The sequence below is a fragment of the Bos grunniens genome, chromosome 2, assembly GCF_055505025.1.
Source record: "Bos grunniens cultivar Pamir isolate PY7600 chromosome 2, Bosgru_T2T1.0, whole genome shotgun sequence".
NCBI classification, from domain to species: domain Eukaryota; kingdom Metazoa; phylum Chordata; class Mammalia; order Artiodactyla; family Bovidae; genus Bos; species Bos grunniens.
The window spans coordinates 103,843,609-103,862,501 of record NC_141166.1 but is presented as its reverse complement, the minus strand read 5'-3'; the positions used below and the strand labels follow the sequence as shown (position 1 = coordinate 103,862,501).

At 37.0% G+C, this 18,893-nt stretch overlaps 1 long non-coding RNA gene across 2 annotated transcripts in view; it reads left to right on the top strand.

Moving 5' to 3' along the window:
* Window positions 1-18,893, top strand: part of LOC147378444 (uncharacterized) — a 226,329-nt gene that overhangs the window by 205,023 nt on the left and 2,413 nt on the right. Inside the window, exon 4 of one of the 2 annotated variants that reach the window (XR_015152339.1) lies at window positions 18,571-18,621. The exons of the other annotated variant lie outside the window; for it this stretch is intronic. This is a non-coding gene — a long non-coding RNA (uncharacterized LOC147378444). The remainder of the gene's footprint in view (window positions 1-18,570; window positions 18,622-18,893) is intronic. 2 annotated transcript variants of the gene reach the window in all.

Genomic DNA, 18,893 nt, shown 5'->3' with positions numbered 1-18,893 from the left:
TCAAAGGGTGAAGAAATACTTGGTTGTCCCTTAAGAGAATGAAGAAAGCAATCATAATATAGAGTTTTCAAGATAACTCAGCATTCTTTTCCAGAATCCTAGTCTTACTGTAAGGAGACCAATATCCTACTATGATTATTACTCTTTCCTCTGCTACCATTAGTTACCATTATTGAGCTGTCTTACTTGCATATCTTATTTAATTCTCAAAACTTTCCTGTGTGGTGATTACTATTTATTAAGCACATTTTATGGAATAAGAAATTGAGACTCAGAGTAGTTATACAGTGTTCTTGAGGTTGCAGAACTAGTAAAAGTTGACATTAGGATTTGAGCACAGACTCATCTTCTTTTTCTTTTAATGTATGATATGAAACCTATGACATTGCTCTAAAGTCTTAACCTAAATAATTGAGTTCTTCCAGGGTATAATGTAGCATTCTACTGAAGAAATTTCAATACAGCTCAATTAATTGATTCAGTATGTTATGTCAGCATTTTTTTCTTATATTATAATATTTTAGAAAATTAAAAAAGAGAAAACTATAACAAGATTATCAGAGACAATAGGATTCTATGTGTGTGTGTTTTTTTTAATTTATTTATTTGGCTGCACCTGATAACATGTGGGATTTTAGTTTCCAGACCAGGGATCAAACCCACATCCCCTGAAGCAGAAGCACAGAGTCTTACCACTGGACTTCCAGAAAGTACCTTATATGTTTTTAAATTGTAATGATAAGTGAAGATAATTCAGTGAATTTTCTAAGGATAAAGTAACACAAAGATTCATTTTGAAATCTGGTCTACTATAAGATATTATATGAACTACTAGGCTTAAAAATTAATAAACATAACTCTGTTTCCAGGAAAAATTAATGTTGTACTAGTTTAAAGTAGAAATCCTCCTTGAATTGCTTTCGAAGGTGATTAAATGGGGAAAAATAAAATTTTGTAATGGCAGGCATACATCTTATTATATACCTGATTTTCTCACAAAAGCCCTTTAAACTGGGCATTTGATTCTATTTTGAAAGATAAAGAAGCTGATGCTCAGAGGGATAAAATAATTTGCTGAAGGTTTCCAAACCAGGTAATTATAGAACCTGGATACAGTCCCCAAATTACCCTGGCATTGGTCAACTCGATTTTCTTGTTCTGTGCTTCTAAATGTTGAATCTGTGGTGAACTGGAAAAAGAATGGTGGGGGATGAAATCACATGAAATCAGTAGCTGGGTCAAGTAGGTCCTTGTAGCCCATTAAGAGTTGGACTTGAGTTTGAATGAAATGGAAAATCACTAGAGGCTTCTGAGTAGAGACACAACTCAATCTGACTTAGGGGTAACACTGTTATTCTTAGTGTTCTCTTAAAAATAGACTCTAGGATAATGAAGATGAGATAGGGAGACTAAATAGGGACTGTTGCAGTAATCTATGTGAAGAATCTAGTTTAAATCATATTTTTATGATAGAACCAATGGGATTTATTAATAGACTGGGTATTCATAGTATCATGCTGTATGTAATATCTATCTTCCCTGCTTTCTCTACTCTACATAAACACGTTATACTTTTGTCATAGTCAGATTTGTATTTTGGAAAGGAAAATGGGGAGAAAGTATTAGATGAAAATATATATAACTAGAAGTAAGGAGACCAATAAGGAGGAACAGATTAAGTCTGTTGCAATAATCATAATGATAGATCATGGTGACTTGAACCAAGAGAATGGTGATGGATCTGGAGGGAAATCCATTCATTTAGGATAGGAATTAATGACTGATTTGTAATAAAGCATATAAGAGAAGAATGATTCATAGCTTTCTGACTTAAGTACTGGTTTGGGTGATAATGCTTTTCTAAACTGAGCATACAGGAGACAGACATAGGTTAAATATGGAAGATGGGGGAGGACAATATGAATTCAGCTTTGGAAACAGTGAATTCAGGATTCTTATCGGGGATCTAGGTGGTTTTCAATGAAAGAGTGAGTTCATGAGGTTGGTCTCAGAGGAGAAATCAGGGCTGGGGTAGCCTCATCGTAATACAGATAATTAAAGTCAAGAGAACAGATGATATCATCCAAGTAGAACATTTAGAATAGTCAGAACAAAGGTTTGGAGACAGAGTTAATGGGAATACTTCCATTTTAGGAGTGGGCAAAGACAAAGGATTCTAAGAAGCAGGGTGAAAGAGAGTGGCTAGAAGGGTCTGGGGTAAAATTATGAAGATTGAGTATGGGAAAGACAAGGGAATGAGAGTGTGTCTGGTTAACAGTGTCAAATACAAATGTCAGATGTAAAAGAGTAACAGTAAATCAAGGATTGAAAGTAAATCTAGAGGATTTAGCAAATGGAATTAGCCATGACCTTGCTAATTTCAGTGGTGAGGAGGGAGCATACTATAGTTGGCCTGTCTACTTGAGAAGGAGCTCCTGTAGCATGGTGCTGAGTTCTTGAATTTTTGTTCAAATCCTGTCTCCTTTTCTCATCTCATGGTATATCAAACAATAGAGATTTGAGATTTGATTGTCCATCTGAAGTGGTGACTTAAACTGCAACAGTAAATCATGGACTCCTCGTTGTATGTGCTCTACCCCTTATGCCTCTTAAAAAATATTATCCTCAATTAATTTTCACTGAGAGACTAAGACAACTGGAATATATAGTATCTTGAATTGCATTTGTCATTTCCTGCTTAATCATAGATGTCTCATCTTATTTTTAGTGCCACTAAGAATTACTATCTTTGGAAGCTAATCACTGCAGAGTCACCGAGTGTCAGTTATTTGTGACTTGTACAATCTATTTTGATGACCGTACAACTTACATCCAAGGAATGCCACATTCCAGTGTGCTCTGTTGGATGACAAGATCATTTTACACTGAATTCCAAGTCTCTACAGTCTACCACTAATATATCTGGATATGAATACCCTAATTTGTGAGCTACATAACTCCTTTGTTCCCTTGCAATAGATGTTGTATTAAACTGTCCTTCATCCCCCAAAGACAGTGTTCCTTCCCTATAAAACACCCCATTATACCCGAGTGCAGTGTAGGGCTTTTGTAGTCTCACTCAGACCTCCATTCATGTCCTCTCTAATAAAGACCTCTTTGTAACACAGACATTAGTAGAATTCCTTAAAATCTCAGGTTCTCTGGAAGAATTCTAAAGAGAAGAGGGGGAAACATTAGGATTTATATTTGGTACAAATAAAAGACTGATCAGTTCAAGATATTGTACCCTGTACAGTAAGGCCAATGAGATGAAAAATCTGTGTGCCTGTTTTTTTCATTACATTGTTCTGATGATAGTGTCTCTCCTCTTTGCCTGCATTAACGGTGTTTACCTACTTATTTTTTTTATACCTTCCACCTTTGGCCTTATTTTTTTTTCAAGAAACTTATGCACACCCAGAGACCAAACATTTCCATAAGCTAGCTACTTTTTATCAAATAAAACATTTGTAGAAATAAAAGAATTTCTGGATTTTAGAGTTAAGATTCCTACCCCTACCTACATAACATTTCAAAGGAGATTAATTTTGACTTTGAAAGCAAACATATCTTTTCCTTGATTTTGTCTAATACCTAATTTGACTTTTTCTCATTTTTTTTTCTGTTTGTTAAAAAAAACTGAAGAAAGGAAGAAAAAGAGAAAGAAAGAAGGGAAGGATGGTAGGCAGAAGAAAGGAAGGAAAGAAATCAGAGTGAAGAAAAGTCAGGCCAGAGATTACATTAGGCTGAGGCAAATGGTATTCACCTTTTATAGTCCCTATGTTTTATAATGAAGATACTTCATTGAAACAATGATGCATACTTCAAGGGTTCCCTGGAGAGCCGTGAATCCTGTTTGGAGAGATTCATGAATATGTGCATTAGCACAATCCAACTGGAACTTGCCCTTAAAAAACGAACCACAAGAGAAGCTGATCAGTTTCCGCTTATGTATATAATCAGAAGGTTATCATATTATCTCCCTCTCCACGGGAAAAGCAGATGCGTACTTTTCAACCACCTTAAGAGAAGAAATGCCAAAGGGAACAGCAATTTTTTCCTCCTCTGTGATGTTCATTATGTGAAACCCACACAGAAACCTTTTAAAACTAGTCTTTGGCAAAAAGAGTGGAAAATGAATATAGGCTTGATTTTGCAAAATGAATTTTTTTTTTTTTTTTGCTTAAGATGAATCATAGCACAAACCTTCAAAACATATTTCTGCCCTAATTTGCTGAAAGTCATTAATAAAACTGCATTGAGTTCACAGAGTGCTAGAGACTGCATATGAGCCAGATATTTCAGAGTCAAAGCTCACAGAAAGTACATGAGATTCTGTGCCTTAAAGATGAATGAGGGACACATGGAAGATCTTGAAGTAGTAGTTTATTTAAAGTACAGCGAATTCCATGAAAAGATTTCTAACCGGCAGTTGGTGCCCAAGTTTCAATATAAATGGCAGACCACCTCTAAGCTAGTGACAATGATAAACAGTATCCAGGTTTATCTGCAGATTTATCTTTATCCATGAATTCCAAACAAAATGGAGAGTTTAAAAAGAAGGAAAACCCCCCAAACTTCAATCATCACATAAAAACAGCAGAGAAAAATTTGTTACCTATAGACTGATGTTTTTAAATGATCATCTATGCTGTGCTAAGCAGAGATAGTATTAGCAAATGTGAAAAATTATTATGGAAAATTTGAGCTTTATATACCGATTTGAGAAAAATGGTGCTGAGTTACTTAGTAAAGACTTTAAGTAGTTTTGTATGCATTGTTGTTATTGTATGTTCTGGGTTGTGGGTTCAAGCCTGTGAGTGTTTACAGCATGTTGTGGAAACACAAAGGAGCAAAATAATTGTTTCAAAAAGAAGAGTATAATTATTTTAATGTTAAAAACTAAATTGCTGTCAGGCAGTTTCTTTAACTTGTCACTTAGTCACTACTTAGGCACCTGGTAATGAGTCACCGGAAGCTGTTTCGATTTATCATTTCTAGTCCCCACATTTGAGGAGAAAACAGTGTTTAAACTTGTCCCTTATATTCTCAAACCTCTAGATGCGAAGGCTTCCTGGACATTTCAGGCCCTCCTAATGTAATGTGAGTCTGTATACTCAGGATGTAGGGAAGGGCTAAGGGAACATTGTTAATTTGAGAGGGTACAATGGTGTAGTCCTGCATTTAAATTATTTCTAACTTTCCACCAGAAGTTGTATTCATGTTTTGGAAAATTAGTACTTAGCCAAGCTCCGAGCAAGAAAGCATTTTATTTAGTAATAGTTCAAATAATGCAGTAAAAATGTCTCTCTGTGCATTTGAACTGGCCCTGGTGGCCTGATTCAGTATTTTGCCCATTTTCTTGGCTTTTCAAGCTTCACACACACAAAAAGAAATTGTACAAAACACTTAGCACTATTTTTTCCATAGCTGGTAATGGGGCTTTCACAGCACAAAGGCAAGGAAAAATTATCTGGAAAGGTGAACAGGTTTTAAGAAAAACTAGAAAATTCTCCTCATACATTTTAGACTCAGCTTTCTGCCCCTTTCCTGTGATTTAAATCTAGTCACTAGAACGCCTGCAAGAAATTCTGAATATAATCATACAAACTGACCCACAAAAACAAGTTCCATAGAGAATGGTGTTAAAAGAAAGACAGCTATTACTGACAGGGTTTTATGTGTGTGTGTACTTCTGTATATAATCTCTCTCTCTCTATCACCCAAACTATCTCAGCATTCACATATGCACCAGAGAAAATGCAGCTTTGAACTCCTTTTGCAAGTAAGTCCCATCCTAGGATCTTAGAAGTTTTATCTTGTGCAAAACGGGAGTTTTCAATAGTGACACAGTCATCTGTTTGGTGAAAACAGGGCTAGATAGTGAATTGCAGCTTCTGTGTGTGACTGTGTGTGTGCACACATGTAGGCGAGGTGGTGGTGAGAGAGGGAAGGTCAAAGGGTAAATTCCAATTGCTGCCACATATTTTTATGAGCTGAGTTATACCCAGCTTCTAGCCTGGAAAGGGGAAGAGGATCTTAGAAAGGGAAGTAACCTGAGTGGGCAGGTCAGGAAAATCCTGAAAAAGAGCTCTTTTAAATTCCCAGTTAATTGCTCCCCAACCTGCCATATTCATCCATTTTAATTTTTATTTTATTGTTCTAAGACTTGAAAAGATCCGTTTGCTCTTACAGGAATCCCAGTAAAATCTGGATTGCCAACGATGAAGTTCTCTTGGAGGATTCACTTCCCTTTTCTCCCTTTGGTATTTTTTCCCCTTGTTGGAGAGGTGAGGAATGGAGCATCATGGAAAGTCAGAGAGGAGGTGGAGACTACGCGGGGAGTTAGTTCCCAGACCAAGGCTGACAAAGCATTGATACTGCGGGAAAGAAAATGCTAAACAGAGCCGGGGAGAAAAAAACAGGAGGGGCCCCAGGAACCCAGCTTTGTCAGAAGCTTTCCGTACCCAGCCCGCTCTCTGGCAAACGTAGAGGCTATTTTCTGCCTTTTACAAGAGGTACTGCCAGGAGGTGGGGGGCGGGAGAAGAAAAGAAAAGCTGATGCCGAAATCAAGGAAGAAACAGCAGAAGGGTCAGGGGCAACAGTCAAGGCAGAAGCAGCTGCCGCGGCCGGCCCAACACCGGCATAAACCCGTCCTGGTGGCGCAGGCAGCGGCCGCCGAGGTGACAGCCCGAGTGGCAACAGCTGTGAGGAGGCCCGGCTTCTCCTCGGGGCCGCAGCGCCGGGGGTCAGAGTGGGGAGTCCCTATCGCTTCCATCTTCTGAGCAAGCACATTCTTCTCATTCCTTCACTCTCGCCTTCTCCACGTCAGCTGACCGGCTGCTGCCTCTCCCTCGCCTTGGGGATTGGCAAAGCCGCCTTTCTTTTTTCCGCGGAGCACGCCGGTGACACCCGGATTTGTTCTAGTCGGTGTCCCTGCGGCCTCAGGCGTGAGCTGCCTGAGCCAGTTAGACCTGGGCCTCTCTCTCGTCTGTCTGCGGGGTGGCCCATCAAACCCCAAAGCATTTGGTGGGTGAAATTGCCGGGGACTAAACAAGACCTTAATTTTCAAAGTTGATGGGGATAAACCTAGGCATCACTTGAGAGGGTGACCAGCTCCAAGCCACCGAAAGATGAACAAATGAGGCAATTTCAGTATTATCAGACACAACATTATGACCTTTTTTGTTGTAAAAGGAACTCAAATGTAGCTACAGATTGAATGAAGTGATAGGCCGTAAAAGGGCAAGAGGGAAGAGGGAAGGGATAATAGGCACCGTCCATTTGAGCCTGTTACACTTACTGTTTCAAATCTATTCAGACCGTGTTAGTGGCAAATACACAGTTTACCGGCAATAATAAATGAGGGAAGGAGTAAAGATAAATCTTAGGGAGTGCGGTGGTACATTCAGAGTAGTGACAATTGTTGTTTATTTGCCTTTTTTCATGAAAATTAGGGCAAGCCTATATGTGAGACATATCTTTATATATATATATTTTTTTTTTTCTCATGTTTTTGGAAGTCAGGGTGAGTGGAGGCATTCAACTTTATTTTCCTTAATTAGGTAAACAAAAAAATCAATAAGCCTTTTTAGTATGGATTTCTCTTCCTTAGTAAATATTCAAGCAAAACGAACTGTACATTTTCGGCATTTATAATCAACCTGTTTGCCTTCATTAAGCCTATCCCATATGACTTTTAAATTCTACTCTACAAGTTTACAGTATTTCATATATATGAACTTTAACCCTTCTGTACAGTTACAATGTCTTTATACACTTGGTCACGTAACAATTGAAGAGGTTAGGCAAGTTGTTCACTTGCTGGAGATTTAAATTAATTGTTTTTAAAGTATAAGTGCCTGTACAGCAAAACTGGGGATTTCCCCATAGTTTGGAAGCTACCAGCCTCACAATTAGCCATAAGTAGGTGCATTTTTGAGTGGGAAGGACAAATAAGCCAAACTTCAAAATTTCAACCTGTGCACATAAGATAATTGGTTTCAATTAAATGAAGAAATTAAAATATTTTAAGTGGGAAAGAAGTTGGTGCTTTAAATTAGAAGAGGTAATTATTTTATGTGACTAAAGTATACAGAAGAAGTAATTGTCTATTTTGAAATTTTAAAATGCATTACATTTTATTATTTGGTTATTTGAAATGGAGTAAAATAATTACAAGTAACATTGCATTTGTCACAGAAGTGAATGTGATCAAGATACTCATTTGTATTAGAAAAACAATTATACTACATTTAGGTAAATTATTTTATGTAGTTCAACAACATGATGTTGTTTTAGAAAATTCTAAAAAGAATTCTCTTAAGGACAATTAATTAATAGACTATTAGATCATTTAAATACTTTTTTCAATGTGAAATTGAAGGAATTTTTATAAAATGATATGTTAGATTATATGAAAGCTTATATTTTGTTAAGAATATTATTTAAGTAGCTATAAAAAGAGGAAGAAGGAGAAAGTCTTTATATTTCTGTGGTGAGCTGAGTAAATAGAATTGTTGTGTATCCAATTTCATTTAGACACTATATTTTTGCAGTGTAATTTTAGGATTTAGATGTAGTTTATGATGTGTCACTTAATATGGACGTGGAGTTTTGTTCTTCATTGGCTCTTTTGGCTAGAAGAAAACCAAAGATTTATTCATTCATGGATTGATCCTAATTTGTGTGTTATTTTATTGTTACAGATCTTTTCTAGACACAGTGATATTTTTGTGAAATTCATATTACAGTATTTTTGTAAAATAATATATACTGAGAGACTGATTTCACATGACAGAAACAAACTTTAGCATCACATAGTTTAAAAATGTGTCATTTTAAATGTACACTAAAATTGCATTTTATTTCTTTCTAGTCAAACAAAAGCTCTCTGAATGAAGATTCAGAGATTTCGTGGGCTTTGTCTAAATTCAAAGTGCCCTCTACTGTCAAAAATGTGTACTACTGAGAAAGAGAAAATCTGACAAGTCTGAAATAAAAATCTAGACAGTGAGAGACAGATGGAAGAAAACCAGGAAAGGTAATGGCACTCAGCCCTGGGGCAATTCAGTTTGGAATGTTCCGTCAGTAAATAGTTATGCTCCCATTTCAAGTTAAAAGTTACTTAAAATTATTCGTATTTTGTGACTGCTGCCTCATACTTCTTTGCTTTTAGTTTTGATTTCAAAAGTGCAATTTCACTTTGGTGTCACTGTATGTTTTAGTCTGATGATCCAAACAGTGTATGTTATAAATGCCAGGATAAATGTAAAAACTACCTATACCCTGTTACGTTTATACTCTTGAGGAATATTGTTCAGAGGTTCTTTCTGTACTTTTAAATATTAGAACACTTTTATTTTAACTATTGATTGTATGTACTTAAAATGAAAAACATTCATCATTACTGTGATAAAATAAAGCTAAGTGGTAAGTTGATCCATTGTGGGGAAAAAAGTCAGCCAGACTTTAAAAAATATCGTGCAAACAAATAAAATGGTCATGTATTTTGTTTACTCTTAAGATATTTAAACATTATGAAAATAATTGTAAGCATATTCTATGTGTTTAAGTGTAAGCTTGTTACAATCTTTTAATTAAATTCAATGACGCAAAGAAAATTTTGCCATAAGAAATTCAGATTATTCCATATTGTTGTTTTATAATATAATATTTTAATATTTTACAGTGTACCACAGAGCTGTGAAACTTCAAGTTTGAGATAGATATACAATTTTAAAAATGGTTACTGACTTGTTTTTTATTTATTATATTGAAAAGAACATTTTGATGGAATATTTAGCTTTTTATAATAAAATCAATAATTTGAAGTGAAATTAAAGAGGCACCGACATAACTGAGGGAAGGAAAAACTCACAGTTTATCATGTCCAACATGCATAACAGTTTTTGGCTAACTAGCTCTATGAAATATTTGGTCTATATTTCAAGCAAAAACAAGCTAGAAATATAGATAATTGGGAGTGGGGATTTGATACAAAAATCAAGGCTTTAAAAAAAAATCAGGGCTTTAGCTGTTATGTAAAATGCATATAGATTTGGTTTTTCAGTTTCATCAGCCACTAGGGATTTTAGGTGTGATTGTTGGGTGGAGAAACCCAGAGAGTGAGTTTCAGTAGAGTAGACCTCAGGTAGCCTCCCTGTTTGGAGAGCTTGCCTTCTCTTTGCCTCTTAAGTGCCTCTGGTAGGTTTCTAACACACATCCCAGATGTCCAAGCTGCCTTTTATGAAGAACAAAGGCACTCAGATAGTACTTATTATTAATGTTTTCTTGATATAAAGGGTTGTATCTAGTAGGGGGCTTGTATGCCAAAAACAAATGAATGGACAAGGAAACAAACGGACACATGAATGAAAGAGAGAGGCAAAATGGTGGTTCTCTGGTCACAGAATTTACAGGTGATTTGAAAGAGAATCTTGTCGAGTAAAACAGCATTTTATGCCATCAAATTTAAAAAGTTTCCTCTGTTTGAAGAAAACAGCACACCATTCTTCTCAATTGTTTGAAAAATCCAGGAGATACAATATATCTAAATGTTTCCTCTGGCTATTTTCAGTGCTTGAAAGCAAATCTGTTAACCCAAGTATCTACTTGAGCCTAATTTCTATGGAATCACCATTTCTCTTATAAGTGGTCAGTTATTTTCTACTCTTTGGAAATTAATTTCATTTGTAATATTAATCCTAGGCTCCATAAAAGATGTATTCACATTATAAAAAGTCTAATACAATGATAATACTAAAAGACTAACTAAATGTTTGATGCTTCTCCTTCTGTTGCTTTTTAGAATCAACTCTTCACTTCTGAATTCACTTTGCTTGTCTAAGTTGCTTCTGTCATGTTTAATTCTTTGCAACCCTATGGACTGTAACCTACCAGGCTCCTCTGTCCATGGGACTCTCCAGGCAAGAATACTGGAGTGGGTTGCTGAGCCCTCCTCCAGGGGATCTTCCCAACCCAGAACTTGCATCTCTTATATCTCTTGCATTGGCAGGCAGGTTCTTTACCACTAGTGCCACCTGGGAAGCACTGAATATACCTTGAGATAGTCTAATTTCTAGTCAATCTAATCTTATCTAATGTAATTAATAACAGAGCCTTGCTCTTCAAAATAAATACTCTTCATCATTATGAGTCCGCTTAGGAAAACTTTAAATAAGGGGGTTCAGTGCCCTCTAGCCAATATCCTCAGGTGGGCCCATGGAACTCTTTCTTCTTCTAACAGGAGAAAATGTTGCAAAGATAGGAAAAACAAAAACAAAACAAAAAAACCCCAAAACTGGCTCCTTGAAGAAGTTGCTCTTTATTTCTTATGGAACCTGGGAGCTACTCTCTCTCTTGTTCTTTTTAGGGCCTATTGTCCAACTGTATAGTTTCTGTGGAGTGCACAGTATCTTTCTGATAAATTCCATTCCTCTATAAGCTAGCCAATCAATTGCCTTTGTTGGTAACCAAATAAATCTAACTGTCACAATCTATGCCTTTCTCAGTGAGCAACTCATAGATTCATAGGTGATGTTTACAGAAAGTTCATAGACTTTCATTTCATGATAGAGAAGCTTGATTGAGTAGGGAACTTGGCCAAAGCCACATAGCATCAAGCATGCTACGATGAACTCAGACCTTGCCTCCTAATGGCCAGAGAATTGTACCAAAGCATGAATTAATGACCTGCATTCCCATGAGCTGCTGGGTTTTGTGTCTAGTTTCATTGACATAAATTCCTGCTTTTCTCTTCCTCACAAACTAATATTGAGAACATTTTTGGATACATAGAAATGAAAATTATGTAATGGAGATCAAACCACTTTAGGAAATGAAATATTATGATAAACTGATTTATTTGTAGTATATGTAGGACTCTAATGTTACAAAGTTTAGTGCAAGAAATTTCTTTCCTCAAGGAAGCAAAATCCAGTGTATTTAAATAGGGGAGAGGCCGTGCTTGGATTGTGTATGTTTAGGTATCTGGAGAAATAACAACTATCTGTTAACAACTTGATAGATATACAATGAAATCTTTCTCTTTCTTAACAAAAGTTGTTGTAGATAGAAGTAAGAATTGTGGAAAATTACCTTTTTTTTTAATACATCAATAGTAACAAAGCATGTCACAAGCATTTAATAAAGGGATTATCGTAGACTTTATACATACCTAGGAACCAACAGAAAAATCTCAAGGGACAAATCATTAAACCCCATTCTTCAGTAGTAACCTGCACAACAGCTCAGGAAACATCTCTGAGGGTGCAAGGCATTTATTAGAAGCATGTTTAGGAATCTCTGACTGTTTTACAAAAACCTCTTCTTCAGAAAACAACAGGATAGTTACCAAGCATTTTTGGAAACTGTGTATAACTGAGGAGATTCAATTCATTAGAAACACGATAAATTATAAATGGTAAAGCCTGAAAAAGGGTAAATTGTGGGGGAAATGTAAATTAAATATCAAAAGTATAATGTAACCATTAGTGATCATTCAGTATGTATTACTTTACTTTGCTATATTCTTTATTATACTTTTTGAGATAAGGCAGTTTACCACAGTATTATTTTATGCCTCACTTACTTTATACAGGAAAAAGCAAAGAAAAAAATTCAAGCTAGAATATGCAAACAGTGTTTTTTCCTTACCGTTATTTTTCTTTTATTTAAATATGATGATATTCACAATATAGAGTATATTTATGGATCCTTAATTGACTGTAATTAATTCCCATTACTTTTCTATTTCTGAAAAGATTATGAAAACCATGATTTTTATCCCAAATCTTTATCTTTCCTTGACCCAGAACTTTACATTTTCCAGTGGATTCCAAATACTAAATAGAATATCTTTTATCCCTGTAGTGATTCAGACTTAGTATTAACTTTCATCCTCAGAGTTTCATTTGCTTCTCCTAAGGGTTCTGTTCAATAGTTGACAGAGATTTTGATTGATAATTTATTTGTTTGATTTTGTAAAAATCAAAACAGTTTTGTCTTGTTTGCCTCAGGGTGAAACAGGCAAGTTTATTAGGGCCCGTTGCTCCTCAGGCCTCAGGGGACAACTGTTTTATGACTAATTACTTTTAACTAATTTTCATGAAAGATAATATTACTCCTTTTTGTTTTTCAAGAATCCTCTCCTGGACTCTCCACTTTGGAATTAATGCTCAGACGGTAAAGCATCTGCCTACAATGAGGGAGACCAGGTTCGATCCCCGGGTTGGGAAGATACCCTGGAGAAGGAAATGGCAACCCACTCCAGTATTCTTGCCTAGAAAATCCCATGGATGGAGGAGCCCGGTGGGCTACAGTCCATGGGGTCACAAAGAGTCGGACACGACTGAGCAAGTTCATGGAGATCATGGATGGTTACATAACATCTAGGCCCACATTTGTTCCAATTACTCTTGGACATCCACACCCAGTGCTCAGGAGCCTGGACATGTGGGCACTTACACTGTTGCCCTCCACCACCCCTGAAGTGACCACCACACCAACCAACCACAGGCTATCTGGGAGGGGTGTTCTTTACGAGACCACATATAAATCTGTACTTCTGAACTCCAGGGAGTGTCAGCTTCTTTTCTTTTTTCCCTTTTCCCTTTCTCTTATTCACTCTGCCCCACCCCCGCCCTCGGCCCGACCCCCCAATCCCTTTCTGCTCCGTACTTTCCTGCTTCCATAGGTAGACTTTTTCACCCAATTGCCTTTTCATTTCCTTTTCTATAATCCCCCCTTCTACTCACCTCTGCCATTAGTTATATCACTTATATATGATGTTGAGCAAGTTGTTTAACCTCACTGAGTCAGATTTTGTTATCTGGATAGGTAGAAATAACTTACAGAGCTATGTTGATCATTAAATAATGCTTTTAGAAGTGCTGAACTCCATGCTTTTTATATGGTCATTATGATCAGTGAGTACCTTATGAACATTAGTCGTCCTGGGATTTTGTGGGTAAAATATATAGACACTTTTTCCTTAAATTATTTATTTATTTATTTATTTTTGGCTATGCTGGGTCTTCATTGCTTTGTGAGGCTTTTTTTAGTTGTGATGAGCAGGGACTACTCTTTGTTTTGGTGTGTGGGCTTCTCATTGTGGTGGCTTCTCTTGTTGCAGAGCACAGGCTCTAGGCACACGGGCTTCAGTAGTTGTGTCTCACAGGCCCTGGAGCGTGGGCTTGGTTTTTGTGGTACACAGACCCAGTTGCTCTGAGACATGAGGAATCTTCCCAGACCAGGAGTAGAACCTGTGTCATTTGCATTGGCAGGCAAATTTCTATCCACTGCACTACCAGGGAAAAATCTGTAGACATACTGTGGGGTAACTTTTGAAGTTGTTATAATCAAGAGTTCACTCTATTCAGGCAATTTACTATGTTCTATTTTATTAGTATTTTATACTTAGATATCTATATACTATTTGTTACTGTGATTTTTTAATTGACCGCTTTCTAACATCTTGAAAACATTTGGTAACAAATAGAAAGTTTTTATTCCTCTAACCCAAATCACTTAATTAGAGGGCCTAAGCCTCAGTGTCCTCTTTTTGTAGTCATTGAATAGGAGACCTTACCATTTATTCTAAATTTTTTTTATATGGTGATAATTGTCAGATTTTTATCCCTGGCTTGATCTAGTCCTTAAACTCCAAACTCATGTATTCATCTGCCTAAGTGACATCTCCACTTGCGTATCTACTGCGTATCTCAAACCTGTATGTCTAAATCTGAATTATTGATATTGATAAACTTCCCATAAATCTTTTCCCTCTAAGGTAGTTTTGGCCTAATTACTTAGACTAAACACTTTGGGCTTTCCCCCCACCCCATATCTCAGTCTAATCCTTAAATTCTGTCAAACTCAGTCTTCAAAATGTATCCCAAACTAATCATTCCAATGTTATAAGCATAGTCCAATTTGCCATGAACCTTACCTCAACATCTAAAATGCTCCTAGCTGGTATCTTTGCTTTCACTCTTGCCCCTTTGCAGTCTGTTCTTCATGTAGCAGCCAGAGGTATATATTAAATTATGTCCCTCCCCTACATAAAAGTTTTCAAAAGCTTATTTTTATATTTAAAATAAAATCCAAAGTTCTCATAATAGCTTAAATGGTTCTACCTATCAAACAGATAATCTACATTAATGAGAAAAACTCCTGGCTACGTCTTATAATTTGTTTCTTACCACCTTTCCCACTTTTTCCCTTGGCTTCCTTTTAGTTTCTCAAAAACACTCCTAACTAGGTCCATTGCTCATATTATTCCCTCTGCCTAGAATGTGCTCCACTCAGCTGTCTCTAGGCTTCACACCTTTATTTCATTAAAGTTTCAGTTCAACTATCACTGGTTAAAGAAATATAGTTTGACTACCCTACATATTTCATTTAGCTAGATAATTCACCCTTTCTCTCTTTCTTCAATCTTCATATTTCAGGTTTCCCTCTCCTGTTATTTCCTTTCCACTTGGAGAACTTAGCATTCCTTTTAAAGCTTATCTACTATTAACAAAGTGTCATAAGTTTTCCTCACCTGAAAATTCTTTTATTTTGTTTTTATTTCTGAAGGCTATTTTCATTGGGTATAGAACTCTGGATTGACAATTTCTTCCTCTCATCACTTTCTAAATATTGTTCCGTTGTCTCACAGCCTCCATGGTTCCTAATGAGATATCCATGGTCATTCCAATCATTATTCCTTTTCTCAGTAATGTATTCTTTTCTCTGACTGCTTTTAAGTTCTTTGTTTATTTATGTCTATCCGTTTCTGGCTTAGCGTTTGCAGAGTTTCTTGGGTCTGCTAAATTTGGAATCTGTCATTAAATTTGGGAAATTTTCAGCCACTCTTCTTCAAATGTTTTCTGTGCCAATCTATTTCTCCTTTCCTTCTGGGACTCTTATGATGTGAATGTTAGACATTTTGATATTTTCTTACAGGTAACTGAGGCTCTGTTCACTTTTAAAAGTTGTTATTTTCCTATACATTTCAATATGAATAATTTTATTGTTCTATCTTCAGGTTTACTAATTCTTTCAATTCTTTTATTGAGTTCCTCAGAGGATTGTTACTTTTTGTTGTGGTTAGACAGCAAGACAAAAGAGTTTGAGGGCCTCCAGAGTTGCCTTTGCTGCCACTGCTGCAACCATAAGAGCTTAGTTGGGTAGTTGGCTCTTATTGAGGGATCTGAAAGAGAGCCAAGAGAGTCAAAAGAACTTCACCTTTCAGGTGCTGCTGCCACAGAGTGGAGTAGGGAGGTGTTGCCACCGCACCGCTGGCACTACCTGGAGTAGGACAGATAAAAGAAGTACGCTTCTGCTTCCCTAGTAGGAAGGGAAAGGGCACTTCTTTGTGTCATCACTCACCTACTATAGGGGTGGGGAAAGTCAAAGCAGATTGCCACTACTGTCACCACAACCACATGCCAGTGAGAATGTGGCAGGATGCATAAATGTCCCGTCTAATGCCTCTCTGCAGTTGTCTACTCTCAGCCTAGTCTCTAGTTCACAGCAGTTATTACTACCTGAAAAAAAGAGTATGTTATAGGAACAACTAAATACTCGATGATAACAAGAGTACTCAAGGCCTGGTAAATAAGCGTGGGGATGGCACACTGGTTGGCTACTGCTCAAATAGCCATAGCTTGAGGAGAGTAAATTAAAAAAAAAAAAGGTGGGTACCAAAGGCCCATTTGTGTGTCCTGACAGGAGGTTTAGGAGAAACCACTTTCTAATTTTTTGTGTATGTGTTTGAAATTTTACTTGGGAGATACTCACTTTATTTCTTTGGAAGTGCTGGGTAGTTCTTTTTCTTCCCATTGAGAATTTAGAGAAACTATTGAGAAGGAATTATGGATTTAGAGTCAAGAGATTCAGCACATAAGGTTTTGGATATACTAGTAAATCTATAAATAAACTATTTGGAAGATATAATTCTGAAAGAGTGGATTTTATAAATTAAAACAGTGCTTATAGTACTGAATAGTGCATGGTGTGTGTGCATGCTCAGTTGTATCCTACTCTTTTCAACCCCATGAACTGTAGCTGTCCAGGCTCCTCTGTTCATGGAATTTTCCAGGCAAGAATACTGGAACAGGTTGCCATTTCCTACTCCAGGGGATCTTCCCAGCCCAGGGATTGAATCTGGTGTCTCTTGCAGTGGCAGGCAGATGGTTTACCACTGTTACTGAATGGTGGCAAGTAAAAGAACATTGCTGAGAAGAGACATAAGCAAAACTGCCACAACATATTTGTAGAAAACTAAGGGCTACTATAATTCACATTTGAGCAGTCAGTCAAGACTTTTCCACATCTTTCTTTTTTCCTGTGAAAATTAAACTGATAAAGTTAAATAAATATTCTCCCTTACAGGAGAATTTTTGAGGTGGTCTGCATATAATGGGTTTACATATCTAACTTTTAGCAATTAGATAATGACAAAACTGCACATTTTTTAAGACATTACCCCTTTGTTTTCTTCCACTCTCTGTTGTCCATTTCTGAAGCTGTAGTGGTTTCCTAGAAGACTAGTAAGGAATGAACTTGATTAGATATATTGGCAGAAAGATTGATGGGGTACATTTTGAGAAACATATCAGTTCAGTTCAGTTCAGATGCTCAGTTGTGTCCAACTCTTTGCCATCCCATGAATCACAGCACACCAGGCCTCCCTGTCCATCACCAACTCCCGGAGTTCACTCAGACTCACGTCCATTGAGTCAGCGATGCCATCCAGCCATCTCTTCTTCTGTTGTCCCCTTCTCCTCCTGCCCCCAATCCCTCCCAGCATCAGAGTCTTTTCCAATGAGTCAACTGTTGCATGAGGTGGCCAAAGTACTGGAGTTTCAGCTTCAGCATCATTCCTTCCAAAGAAATCCCAGGGCTGATCTCCTTCAGAATGGACTGGTTGGATCTCCTTGCAGTCCAAGGGACTCTCAAGAGTTTTCTCCAGCACCACAGTTCAAAAGCATCAATTCTTCGGCACTCAGCTTTCTTCAGTCCAAATCTCACATCCATACATGACCACAGGAAAAACCATAGCCTTGACTAGATGAACCTTTGTTGGCAAAGTAATGTCTCTGCTTTTGGATATGCTTTCCTTCCAAGGAGCAAGCGTCTTTTAATTTCATGGCTGCATTCACCATCTGCAGTGATTTTGGAGCCCAAAACATAAAGTCTGACACTATTTCCACTGTGTCCCCATCTATTTGCCATGAAGTAATGGAACCAGATGCCATGATCTTAGTTTTCTGAATGTTGACCTTTAAGCCAACTTTTTCACTCTCCACTTTCACTTTCATCAAGAGGCTTTTTAGTTCCTCTTCACTTTCTGCCATAAGGGTGGTGTCATCTGCATATCTGAGGTTATTGATATTTCTCCTGGCAATCTTGATGCCAGTTTGTGTTTCTTCCAGTCCAGCGTTTCTCATTATGTACTCTGCACATAAGTTAAATTAGCAGGGTGACAATATACAGCCTTGATGTACTTCTTTTCCTATTTGCAACCAGTCTGTTGTTCCATGTCCAGTTCTAACTGTTGCTTCCTGATCTGCATACAGGTATGCACAAAGAAGAAATGCTTGACACATGGAAGAATTTTTTTAGTTTTGGTATGAAAATCTTCCTTGATAAACTAAAATTAAAGATAGGACCAATGACTTAGTAGATCATCTTTTCAATCATCTTGCTATTTATGCCTTTAGATATTCTCCTCCTTGCCCAGTACTTTAATGTCTTTATTCTTTTAGCATAGTTTCCCAGCTAGGCTATTTTATTTACCAATGCTGTATATTTGCTACATATGCTACTTCTTTCTTTAACTAGTTAACTTGCAAGATTATCAGAGGGTGAGGAAGATGTACAGAAAAGGACTCCCTCAGTA